Source organism: Oncorhynchus kisutch, unplaced genomic scaffold, assembly GCF_002021735.2.
Source record: "Oncorhynchus kisutch isolate 150728-3 unplaced genomic scaffold, Okis_V2 scaffold1871, whole genome shotgun sequence".
Classification (NCBI taxonomy): Eukaryota; Metazoa; Chordata; class Actinopteri; order Salmoniformes; family Salmonidae; genus Oncorhynchus; species Oncorhynchus kisutch.
In genome coordinates this window covers 33,848-41,801 of record NW_022263816.1, presented here as the reverse complement: position 1 = coordinate 41,801, position 7,954 = coordinate 33,848, and the positions used below count along the sequence as shown (strand labels likewise).

The 7,954-nt window shown below is 44.4% G+C and overlaps 1 pseudogene; it reads right to left on the bottom strand.

The window, feature by feature from the left end:
• Positions 1-1,132: 1,132 nt before the first annotated feature.
• LOC116368201 (uncharacterized) lies at positions 1,133-7,511 on the bottom strand (annotated as a pseudogene).
• Positions 7,512-7,954: the final 443 nt, after the last annotated feature.

Genomic DNA, 7,954 nt, shown 5'->3' with positions numbered 1-7,954 from the left:
GTATTTTTTCTGTGTCACGTGTTGTCGTTTCTACTGCATCGTACCGTAAGTATAATGTGCTTAGCGTTTTATTCATGCTTTCTGATTCTTGCCTAGATTGTAATGGACACGTGTGTAAAACACTTGAAGGTGGTACTGAATATAAGCTAACACCATACAATGCAGCAGTCGGGTTATCACGTAAGCGTCTGTCAGACTTATGGTGATCTCAACTGGAGTAACCTCATTGTCTTGAATGCACTGAAGTCGTCAGTTGATTTGAACACGGCATCAGAGTGTAAAAATACCTCAGGGTTGCCAGATCAGACCCCCCCTTTCCAGGGGTATATAGCTTAGAAAAACTGTCTGCCTCACCATTTATTGTTGATAAATTCCCAGATCTTAGTAATATTTCCTGCATCATCCTCTTCACAATACCTTCCCCCAAGGACTTAGCCCCCAATAATGGATTGTGCTATATCTTAGCTTTCGTGCTTGTATGTACGGTTTTGTATTTGTATAGTTACCTGTAAACTACTTGTCATGTGATAATGTTTGTACTTGTTACGGCGTACACATGCTGAAGTGGCCAAACTATGTTAAGATCTCAGGCAACGGGCGCAGTGAACAGCATTCTAGGAGTTCTTGCTTGACAAACATGGCTGCCATACTTTCTATACTAGATTTACATGGCTCCCTTGTACCGCATCATACTGTAAAACAAGTCAACCTGTTATTTAGACTAGATGATAACGTTAACATTGATATATTTTACAAGCAAAGCTGGAATAAAGTTGTGAAGACCTTTATTTCTCAACACAAAACATTGTTTAGATGCTTTCAGACAACGCGGTTTAGAGTCGTTTGATGCAGCATACGTTCCAATGATACGCTGCAGGGACCACTCAGTGATAACAAGCATGTGATCATACGCGCCAGAATCTCCCATAAGTGTGAAATTGGGTGGAGATCTGGTGACAGACCGCACATGGCTCACATCGTTTTTAAGCATTGTGACCACTCGACCTATGGATGGGGGCATAGCCACGGTAGCCAAAGTAAATGGCCTGCCAAGCATGATAGGTTGCTAATTACTCAGGAACCACACCTGTGGAAAACACTTGTTTAGGCCCAAAAACAACATGTACCCATTAATGATGAGATTCCACCGGGGTCGGGAGTCGCGGTCCTCGTTGAGGGTGGCCCAGCAGTGGTCAAGCACCAGCGCTACCTTGGGATCAGAGGACGTGGTCAGCTCCACCTCAAAGTGCAGAGGCTGTCTCAGGTACCTCACCACTGGATAGTCCTCCTCCTGGTGGAACGTGTTATACGAGGCGTCTGGAACACAGAACAAGACAACGGGGGTCGTGGTCAGTGGGCACCATCGGAACTTGTCCATTAAGAAATGCTCGTTTATCATATCCTGTTGTGCCCCAATGAACACAAGCCATTTATAGCCAACACTATCCACCCCCCACTAGAGGCTTCTAACAAATTCCCAAATCAGCTCCTCACCGTTACTACATAGCCACACCTGTAGATCTCAGAACGCAAGAGTAATATATCACAAGGCTTACATTTTGGGAATGGTTTTGTAAAGGAGACCATCCAAGATTCTTTTAGAGGCTAGGGGTCAAGTTGAAATTCTGAATTTGTGCACGCTTACCCTGAGCGAGTCTCATTCTGACCATTAGTCGACCCGTCCCAGTCTCGGCAAAAGGCTCGTTGTCACGCGGCCTGGTCAGGAAGGCCAATGTGCGAGTGATGTTGGCCACATAGGAGCAGGAAACCTTTAACCTAAAGAGGGATGTAAGCAACTTCAATAGGGGAAACGTCAAGCAGGGAGTGGACACTGGTAGTAGAGGCCCATTTTCCCTGTATACAAAGTATTGAGCAATGGATGAAGAAAAATAAACCTTATGAAAGCTAATAGCTACAATTGTGATGCTTAATGCACTTACTGATATTCCTCCTCTGAAGACGTCGTGGCATTCACGCTCACCTCAAGTTCATCTGGCAAGGAGATTTCGTTCTCATACAGCATGACATTGTTGATAAACTATGTAGTAGAGGGGAATTGACTTATTACAGCCTGCAGAAGCAAACAGTCCGTAAATACACAGTACCCATCACCTCAGGGTAATATTCATTTTACCTTCCTGGTGGTGCCACAGGAGTTCACAGTGAAGTGGAAGTAGGCGAAGCGATCGTCACTGTAGGTGGGACCACAGGCGGGGTCGTCAGGGTCAGCTGACCGGGGTTCAGACCGGGAACAGAATCCACCTTCACCGCCAGCGCAGTCATCGTTCCGTTAGAGAAACACTCTTGGAGGTGGGGGAGCAAAGACAGGTAGCCATCAGACCTGGGTTCTGTATTTGTTACAACTAATTGAGCTTGAACCATGGAATAGCACCAAAATAGCAACCCATGCCCATCTGGCACTACCATTTAGACTCACGGTATTTGCAAGGAACCCATGTAAACGACAATTTATCGTAAGTAATTGTTTGAGAACCAACCAGTCAGCGTTTGAGGAAGCTGCAAGCCAGGGAAAAGTATTTGATGGTCATGTTGTTGTAAGGATTCAACAGAGCCACATCCAGTCTGCTCCGGACAGACGACGAGTGAACCGACTGGGGAACAATGGGAGAGTTCATTAGTCCAATATTGTATGCATGTATACAGGGGTAAGGAAAGCAAAGCTAGCTGCAGCAATTTAGGTTAACATGTTTTGGGAGAGCGTCGTACCTCAAACACTGCGTCCGGCGAAGAGAAGGGCAACGTGATGATGAAGTCTGTGTCGCCCTCTGTTAAATACTGTTGAGCAAACTCATGGTTAAGCAGCCGCTTGCCAACCAAGACTACAAAAAAGGGCTCTTGGTTCCTGTAGTCCACAGTGATGTGGAAGTTCTCCTGATCACAGTTGCCAGTGACTGAGGGTGGCACTACAAGGACAAACAGTGTTGTGTTCATTAATTAAGCACAAAAAACAGGAAGGTACTACTTGAACTTGTCCAAGAAGAAACCCTTGTTTAGATTGCAAAATGTTTTGCTACGGTGGGACTGAATAAACACGATCCTGGCAAATCAGGAACAGGGAAACTGGGTCCAAATACTCTAAAGCTTAACATTCTTTGTAGAAAGACCGCATAGGAAAACCCTACAGTATGGCTAGTTGGTCTTTCACTGCCAATTTCCTTTCAGGGCAATCATTAATGAGAGGAAACCATTCAACAGTAGAGGCATACCAATGTCCAGCAGTACAGCGTCCACAACGGCAGAGTGAGAGAAAGGAGCGTACTCTGGAAAGATGACCAGGCCGTAGATCAGCTGAAGAGTGAAGGTTGTGACACCTTGTTCCGCCCTTCTCTGTAGTGAAGTTAAAAGCATTGGTCAGCATTATTGTTGCAACAGAACTCTATTCAACATCAAGTGACAACTAAGTACATATGGGGACTATTAAAACAACACATGAGTAAATGAGGGATACAAAGTACATTTGTGCCATTATTTATATTTTGTTGGTGGCCCACTTATTAGGGCATGAACAAATCACTGCGTGTGGCTTGCATTTAACAGAAACACACCTCCTTAAAGACCACCGGGTCTGAGAAGGGCACCTCCATCCTGAAGGTCTTCAAGGTGTTGTCCGGGGATCTCTGCTCTTGAACATTGAAGCCCCTGGCGTTGCACTCTGCAACAGTTAGCACCATGGTGGGAAAGGTGATGTTCAGCAGCTCCACATCAAGGTTGAAGGTCCCCAACTCAAGCACAAACACTGCCTGCTCAGGAACTGTGTCCAAGGGCGTGTCTGTTCATTGGCAAACAAAGGAAACATTTTGAAATGCGGTACGTTGGAAGTTGAAAATGGACATTTGTTATTGGGTAAGTCCAGGTATTGCCTCCCCGTTTCAGTACATTTTCTGTTTTGTGCCTAATGAACAACCCAGGCATCCCAAATTACCATAGGCGCTATTTAACTAAACCAGACTCACAGTTGCGAACTTGTGGAGGCCTGGCCATCGGAGGTGTTGTGATAGGGAAGAGGACTTTATAGCTGGTGTTCTCGTGTGCGTCCTCCTCGATCCACAGCAACTCAAGCATAGGCTCAATGGTGTAAGTGACAAAGTACTGGTCATCCTGAATATGGCTCTGTAAGGGAGACAAGTGATGCAGTCAGGCTGTAATACACAATTTGAGTGCAAAAACAGGTAAATGTTCCTTATAAGCCAGAATGTTAAATACAATTATTCTACCACTTTTTGCCGCTCGTAATTTAAGACACAATATCCAAAGGAAAGTATTGGTTACCAGACTTTAGACAGCTGGTAGGTGTATGGTTGTCAACTTGCATTTTCAAAGCAACTGACACGCAAAGTAAACACTTGCGCAATATGTAAACAGCAGCCGAGTGTTGCTTGCATTCAGTTGACAGTGGCAAAGCTACCGCCTCCCTAAAAAGTCAGGTAAACAATACTTTAGTGTGGATATTTGGTCTGAAATTTCAAGCGGCTAAAGGACAAACTGCAAAGACAAGAGGTAGAGTATGTTTAAGTGTAATTTTATGCAAAATTCTCACAATTTTGCAAACCATTGTATATTAGCCTGGTTAAGCAAACAATTGCTCAATAAGAAACGTTTCTAGGAGTTTACCCATGAGAGATGGCAAAGGGTTACTGCAAAGCACTGACAACTGCTATAGTATAAAGGGCTCTACAAATAAGACAGGAACATTTTACTCATCCAATGCTGACCTTGAAGTAGCCGCCAACCGCCCCCACCGGAATTTCAACAATAATATGAGCCTCTGTGACTAAAACCGAGTAGTTTCTGGCAGCCATTTCCTCAGTGTCCAGCCTCTTAGCGTCAATTCCCATGTACACCTCCAACATGGTGAAGGCATCAGAGGAGAAAAGTGGGTCTATGTGCTTGGGCATGTACCAGGTGATCACTTCTGGAGTAAAGGCCACTGCCTCTGCAGTGACACAAGAAGCCAAGTGCACATCAAAACAGAACATTTTGCAACTGAAAACTGTGCCATTATTTGGAAAACATTTTCCCAACTGAACACTACATGAATGTCTTGTCTGGAGCCAATTAAGAACTGGGCTTATAGGATCTTAAATTATTTCACACTCAACCTGGTGTTGGACAAACAGCCGTGGCATCTACTCGAGTAACCAGCCACTTCTGCTCAAAGAAGGTTGAGGTTGAGAGCACCCGCATCGGCACCCCAGCTACCTGTTCAGTAGGACACACCGTATTAACAATATGTTGCAGAGTTCAGGTAGGGCCACCGTTTCCAAATGTTTGCTCTACTGAACATGACCCAGTTCATGGAGGTCAGCTTACATTCTGGAGGTATGTCTCCTCTGCATTATGAGGGCTTCTTAACACCAGCCGTGTGAGAGTGTTGGCTATTGCATAGCCCTTCCTTTGGACCTCATCCACATTCATGACATTCTTGCTAGGACTAAAGACGACTGCTGTCATTTTGTATCCTGAAGCAACAGCCTGTCTCAGGAAATGGAAACATGAATTAAACAAAATTGTCAAACGCACATTGTTTAGCACCATCCTGTCATTTTGTAGTGAAATTACAGAAACTGAAATATATAAACCTCAGCTCCCCTCCGGAAGTTGCCGGTCCTTGCTTTCGGGCCCCCAGTGGGCTGTTTGGGGATGGTTTGGATGTCTGGAAGAGTCCTTCTGACAGACACCTAGAGAAGAAAGGCCATTATTCCCTATGCATTTTCTCCCTCCCATACAAGAGGAAATCAAGGGCCAGTTCAGAAATCTGTCCACTCGCCTCCTTAAATGCATTGAGAATAGGCCAAAATTCCTCACCTCTAAAGTTCTCCTATGTGCATTTTGAAGACGCGAGTGGAATTGAGAGAGTCAAGACCTCTACGTTGTGTCGCAGAAGAAATGAAACACTGGACAGTTGTAGCTCTAGACAGATCATTTATACAGGCAGTACGACAAGCGGGACTGTAAACATGTCCATTGGGGCATGCTCTGCTCACTTGCCTCCATGTAGTTGCGGTCGCACAGAATCTCTCGGGAGGTCCAGGGGGTGTAGCTACAGGTTTTGCCCACTCTATAAACAGGGTCTTCAGTCATGTGGTTTCCTGGCAGCCTGAACTGCATGACCAAGCTGAACATCTTATCATCCTAAAATGAAGGGGGAAGGGAAAAAACACTTCATTATATAGCAAAAAAACTAAATTCAGGTGACATTCATGCAAGTTATAGACTGTGGCAAAATTGGCTATATGAATGCAGCTGCCACTGTATTGAAGCCACACTACAGGAGTAGAGCTCAATAGTTCACATCACTGCAGTCTGTATCAGAAAGTTGGCTGGCCCTCTGAAAGCCCTCCATAAACTTCTGCTGTACCTTACGTCATCGTTAACTTAAAGGTAAGAGATACCAGACCAAGGGGTGGCTAACAATGGAGATCCTTTTGATATCCACAGAGTTAAGGAAAACTGCTTCAATGTTCCTGGAACCGGACTTCTAATACCCTCCATGCGCTAAATTGTATGTATTAGCAGCTCTACGGCAACTCAGGCTTATTGAGGACCTTTTTACTGAAGAATGGGTTCAGTTATTTCATTTTTCCATCTAGTGAGGCAAATATTGACTTGTATCTTTGTGTAGACAGGGCTCATCTGTAAAAGAGCCTGGTCTCAGCATGACTCCACATCAAAGGTAAATAAAATTGCTACATTATGAGTTGCAAATGCAGTGACACTGAAAGGCAAACTGTCCATTTGAAGTACAAGCAAACACTACAGTTCTTAGGGTTACCATGTTTTGGGAAAAGCAGTTTTGAAGAGAAGCAAAAAACATGGCATTCCCCATGGGGTCAAATTTAAAGCTGAATCCACACTGAGTAGCAAGGCCAGGCGTCAGGTTTATGATTTGTGTGTCATCTGGAAGGGATGGAGATGGTGTGAACACAATAGTTGACAAGCAATATCAAGCCATGAATTATGAAAGGAGAGAAAGAGAATCATAAGAGGCAAACTCACTGAAGACAGCGTCAACCTCTTCAAAAAGAGGAGCGACACTCAAACGAATAACGTTACCAAGGCATTCAGCGTTGAGGTCATCTGGAATAGGAAAGGTTAGTTTAAAAAAAAAACCTTGTCAAACACTTAGTGCTTAAATTTGCAAGGTGCAAAATGCATACTTATAGAAGGTGTCTGTTGTGCTTGTATGCCCACAGCTGCCATCAATAGGCAAAACAACCTGTAAGGCATTTGACAAATTATTATGATTAAAAGGAGGAAGAACACAACTCAAATGTTTGCGTCGCATAAGACTCTCCTAGGCCTGCTACTACTTACCCTGAGCTAAGGAAAATAATCATTGTAGAACAGATTTGTTCTGATAAAATACCCAGCTACAGAACCTGATATTTGACCCAAAGTGTGCAGCCTACAGCCCAGGGGTATGCAACTTTTACCCTATGACAAAGGCTTCCCACACTCAGTCACCTGAACCCCAAAGGGCTGCACATTTTCTTTTTATTCCCCTAGCCCTACAAAGCTGATTCAAATAATCATCCAGCTTTGTTAATCTGAATCAGCTGTGTAGTGTTAGGACAAAAACCTAAATGTAAGGCTACTGTTCAATTTTAGAAGGGTGCTCCGCCCTCACCGCTTTTATCCATTCATGTCAGGGGCCATGGACCGGTGCACCTTGGCTCAGGTTAATAGAACTCCCTCATTAGCAGCACAACAGCCTTTCACAGGCGAAAAGCATAATTACCCAACCGTCTACAATTGTAGCCCAGACAGAGAGAAAGATATTGGCCTCTAATGGCCAAAATGCTGCATTTCATGCACTTTCACAATTTGAATGTAGTCAACTGGGTGGGACTACCAACTTCATTTGGCTGAGCCCTACTGGTGAACCTGTTGAAGTCATGTCCAATCGGGTCATCAGAAGGGCTCAGACAATTGT